The sequence below is a fragment of the Aulostomus chinensis genome, chromosome 6 (assembly GCF_037954235.1).
Source record: "Aulostomus chinensis isolate RoL2024-O1b breed Wild chromosome 6, RoL_Achi_v1.0, whole genome shotgun sequence".
Classification (NCBI taxonomy): Eukaryota; Metazoa; Chordata; class Actinopteri; order Syngnathiformes; family Aulostomidae; genus Aulostomus; species Aulostomus chinensis.
Window position 1 is genome coordinate 31,075,507 of NC_141325.1, and position 5,555 is coordinate 31,081,061.

Below are 5,555 nucleotides of genomic sequence, written 5' to 3' on the forward strand. Positions count from 1 at the left end.
TTTCTCTTTTCTTGGAAGAGGCGGAGGAGGAGGAGCACCAGCCCGCATGTGCTCCGGGAGCTTTGGGGAAACGCCTGACGCACCTTGACTCAGTTGCGTCCATCACCTGTGACTCATTCACGGGAACTTCCGACGTCACGCAATCGAACGAATCGAATGAAATTCTGAAATTCAACCCCTCCAGACAGAAAAGTAACAGTTTCAGCTCGTCTGGTTCTCAACCCTCACTTTTACTTTTGCTCAGACACTCTCCCACATTCTTCCCACTCAGCTTGGATGTTTCTCTCCATACAAGGGGAAGGGGGGGGGGGGCGAGAGAGAGAGAAAGAGAATGAGAAGAGAGTGAGAAAGACAAAGGGATGTATTCAGGAAACAAATCTTTTGGAGGCATTAGCTGGCTGCAAGCACAACCTCCTTTATTAACCCCCAGCCAGGGCCACCACTGGGGCCAAGAGGTTTGGTAGACCCTGTCCCATCATGGCTGTCTGACTTGTCTCCCCCTCTCTGATGCTCATGGTGTGCCTCCCTCTCATCCTCCCCCTTGACTCCACTTCTCCGTTCTGTGGCTGTTATCTCATCTTAGAGGGCCCCGCCTCCGCTTCATCTGCTGCCTGTGAGGGTTAGATCAGGTTGGTCACACTGGTCCAGTACAGGTCGTGTGGCTGCAGGTTTTCCTTCCAACCAAGCAACAGCAACACCTGATTCAACTTAAATCAACTAAGCTGCGTCCTCACAGCTCATTGGTTGGATCAGGTGCTGCTTTTGCTTGGATGGAACCAAAACCTGCAGCCACACGACCTGTACTGGACCAGTCTGACACCCCTGGGTTAGATAGTGCGCGGCCTGCTGTAGGCCCGCTATTATCCGGTGATTTAAAGAATCCTGTGAGCTTTGGGTGCTCTTAAGTAACTCTCTTCCCGATTCTGCTTTTCGAGAGCTAACTTTCTTTTGTGGGCACTGCTCTCAAGTTTCTCCTTTCTCCTTCCTGTCCCTCTCTCAGCTGCTTTGCTGGGCAATTTTGGGATGAGGTTTTTCTTGAGAGTGGGGAGGGTGGTTCTGAGTTTCCTCCCCATCAAGAGCTTGGCTGGGATGAAGCCAGTGGATGAGCATGATCTGTAGCTCAGGAGAGCCATCACTTGGTCACCTTGCTTGAGGATTTTCTGCTCCTTGAACTCTACACAACACCAGAAGCTTGTTAAGCCCTGTAGAGAAACCCGGACACCCCTACGATGACCTTGCGCTCTCTCTCCATTTTACTAGGCCCTGGTACCCTTCATGGATTTTCTGAACGGTCTCTCCTCTCATTTGCTTTGGCACGATGATCCTGTTCCCTCTGAGGACCAGTCCATTGTGCTCTGACAGTTCTCCTTTCATTGGCTGTACCTTCTCACCTTGATAGGTGCATTGGCCAGATGCTCGGGCCATCCACTTTTGATGAGTCTCGTGACTGACAGCAGTTCAGCATCAGCTGGTGTCGCCGCTCTGATGTCATCCACCTTGGTTGCGGACGCTGGATCCCCTCCGGTATGCCACCTCACCTTGTGTGTCCGTGTCTGCACGTGTGTTGCCCATTGGGATGTTTGACAGCGTATCTGCGATGACCAGTCTTCCCAGGAGCAAACTCCACCACTGCATTGAATCTCATAAGCCTCATGAGGAGTCACCGAGTTTGAAGAGACACGTTACCCAGGCTGCAATTGTTTATGAGGGGCACAAGGGGCTTGTGGTCAGTTACTAGCTTAAACTGGCCCAGTTCACTGAAGTACAAGTCAAACTTCTTGTGCGCCCACATGCTCACCAGACCCTGTTTATCTGGGCATACTGCGTTTCTGCTTCGATGAGGCGCCTTGAACAGTACAGCATGGGTTTCCACCGCTCACTGTGGAGTTGAAGCAGCACGCCCCCTGACCCATAACTGCTTGCGTCTGCAGACGTAGTGGTGGGCTTGCTCACGTTGTAGAAGGCGAGCACTGCTCCTGTGGTCAACAGCTCTGAGATGCATTCAAAAGCTGTTTGTTGTCCATGACTCCATGTCCATACATTCTTGTGCTTTAGGAGCTCATACAGCAGCGCTCCAACTGTTGAGAGGTCTGGGACATACCTGCCGAGGTAATTCACCGCTCCCCGTGTCCTCCTCAGCTCCTACACATCTGGCAGCGGGGAGAGCTGCTGGAATGCCTCCATTTTCTCTGGGTCAGGCTGGATCCTGGACTGGTCAATGATGTGCCTGAGAAAATGCAGCTGACTTTGATGAAGCATTTCTCCTGATTCAGCTTCAGGCCTGCTGTCTCCGCATGCTGCATCACCTTCTCCAGGTGACTATCATGCTCCTTTTCTGTGGCCCCGTAGACCAGAATGTCATCCGTGAAAGTCTCTGCACCATCTAGCCCATCCAGGGTCTCTGCCATCTTCCTCTGGAAGATTTCAGGGGCACTCGAGATCCTGAATGCCAGCCACTTAAAGTTAAACCTGCTGAACAGTGTGAAGAAGGTGATGAGTTTATAGCTGTCTGGGTGCAACGGGATGTGGGAGAATGTACTAGGGGTGTCAAGTGAAGAGAAGACTGTGGCACCACTGAGCTATGATCTGGTTGGTGGTGGTGGTGGTACTGTTCTCTTTTAACAGGCTTGTTGAGCCTCTTTACATCCAAACAGATGCGGGCTTCGCCTGTTCTCTTCAGGACAGGCACCATGGGTGCACATCATTTGGTTGGCTGTGCCACCATCTCAATGGCGCTGTGCTCTTCCATTCTCTGAAGCTCCTCTTTGACCTTCTGTAGCATAGGGAGAGGAACAGCGTATGGCTGAAGATCATCTTTCAGCAGCATTCTCACTGGTTCTGTTTCCAGTGTATGCGTATGTAGTGTATGCTTCCACATGTCCACTGTGGTCCCTGTTGCCCCAAGTTTCTTCCACTCTTCTCATTAGATTCATTTTCACTGACATCACCCATGTGATTGGGTGTGTCTTACCCTTGTAGGTCATGGTAAATGGACTCAGTTTATAGAGCGCTTTTCTACCTTAGCAGCACTCCAAGCTCTTTACAGTGTCGTCTCATTCACCCGTTCACACACACACACTCACTCACTGATGGTGGAGCTGCCATGCAAGGCGCCAACCTGCTCATCAGGAGCAGTTGGGGGTTCAGTATCTTGCTCAAGGACACCTGGACATGGTCACCGGGGTCCGGGATCGAACGAGCAACCCTTTGGTTGCTAGACAGCCCCTCTACCCCTGAGCCACGCCGCCCATGGTGCTCTGGATCCTTCCTATGCACTGCAGCTCACCACTTGGACTGTCCAGTGGCATCCACAGGCTCCAGCTGTTGGTTGGGGATGAGTGAGTGGTAGGTCTTCTCACAAATGATGCTCACATCCACACGGGTGTCGATTTTGAAGTCTACTGATGTGGAGCCCATCATCAACTTGACGGCCCACTGCTCTGACGACCCACCAGCTTTACCCACAGCCCCCTGGAAATATCCATCCGACCCTGGCTGCTGCTGCTCTGCTGTCTGTTCACTTCACTCACGACTTTTCTGTTCCAACACACTTCGCTCCAGTGCCCTAGCTTGTTGCAGGTGTTGCATGTGGACTTTTAGCTGGGCAGTTCTCTTCTTTACGATGCCATGCTTTCCCGCACTGTCCACATTGTCCTTTATTTCCCGCTATTGACTTAAAGTGGTGGCCTTTTTCTTTGTTGCGCTTGTGGGTGACCTCCTGGATCTCTCCCACTGCCTCACCTTACATGCTGACCTGCAAAGTGACCTCTTGTGACTGTTTGATTGTCTCTATGGTCAGCGCAAATGTCGAGTCCATCAGCTGCAACTTATGAGAAACTTCTTTGTCGAAGTTTCCAATTATGATTCAGTCACAAACGCTGAAATCACAATGCTCAGCCAGTTCGTACAGAGCCCTGATAAAACTCTTAGCTTTCTCTCCCGCTCTTTGCACTTGCTGATGAAAACATGCACTTTCATGTATGACATTCTGTTGCGGTAAAAAGTAGTTGTCGAACTGTGCTAGCACTCTTGTAAACCATGCGCAGCATCTTCCAACATGAACGGTATTTCTTTTCCAACTGGCTTCCTGTGGCATGTATCAGGCTACTAACCTGTGCGGCACCATCTTCCTTCTCTTACTTAATCACAGTTCTGAATCTCACAAAATGCTGCTTCCAATCCAGCCATTCTCCTGGCTTGTCAAATGGAAAGTTTGTTGGCAGGTTGAACTTTGCCATCGCCAACTCACTTTCTTACTTTACTTCTGACACCATGGAAACAAATAGTTTGGAGGCATAAACTGTCAGCGAGCAGAACCTCATTTATTAACACGCAGCATAGTAACTTCAGACTGATGGATCACGTGCAGTGTCATAACACTGAACTTCCTAAAATACCACAGGAACCCCAGTACATGTGCAGGCCCGTTACTCTCCCTACATCTAGCCTATATACTGTTGTATATGATGAGGAGATGAGCCAACCCCACACCAGAGCCCCCAGTAACAACTGTAAACCCCCACCCTGGTGAAAACTTGCCCCCCAGCTCTTTGGTGCTCAGGGGCTAATTACACCTGACAATTTTTGGATTTTACATGAAGTGGCCTGTGGTGCAAATATCGCTTCCTGTGTCCAGCGAGTGGAGGATACACACTTATACGATGTTGCTGTACATCAGGTGAAGACAACAGAGTCATTTGGGTGTTTCCCAATAGTGATAATAGATACTGTTTATAAATGTCTTGTTCAGACTCAATGGCACAGTACAAACTGTACAAACTGGGGGGTGAAGGACCCAAGCTGAGGCATGTTGCTCTGATGGAGCTCCTGTGTTCTACCAGCGCTGCTGGAGCCTCATTGGGGGCACCTAAGTCATTTGCACTTCCTGTAACCACCAGGTGGTGCTACGGCTTGAACTCAGCTTGTAGACGTCTTCAAGACTCTCATCAATGATCTGACTGTGTGGAGTCCAGTTACCTCAACTTCCTGTTCTGTGCTCAAATATTAAACATGGCCGCCTTGTCATGGTAACACCATTAAATGTAAATATCCAAAGTCTCCTGCATCAAGACTGGTTCTCTCGTGGGTCACTATTCATCTGTTCTCCCAGTTGCTTTGTGTAGAAATATTTTCTTGTTTATTTTTCTTTAAGGATATGTACTGAGCTGACCTTTGACCTTCTGTTGGAGATCATGGAGATGAAGAGAACACGTCTTCCTCCCTATGGAGAAGCCTCTGTGCAGCTTGTCCCTCGGGCAGTGTACCAAACTGGCCCATGATTTCAACAGTGGGAAAATGAAAGTGATGCTTCTCGGGTTAAAAAATGTGACAAATGTGAGCAAAACAGTTGGGACCCTGAACCCTCACACTCACAGGCCAAGGTTCATTTTGCAAGTGAACTGCTTTTTTTTGTTCCATAAGAATGTGGAACTAAAACCTGACTTGCTATGACCATCAGCAGCAACAGACGCCGATGGGGTGGTGCCTCTCTTCCTTTGAATTATGAAAGTATTTTGAAATCAAATAATAAAACATCTCAGAGCCTTTGATTTCTC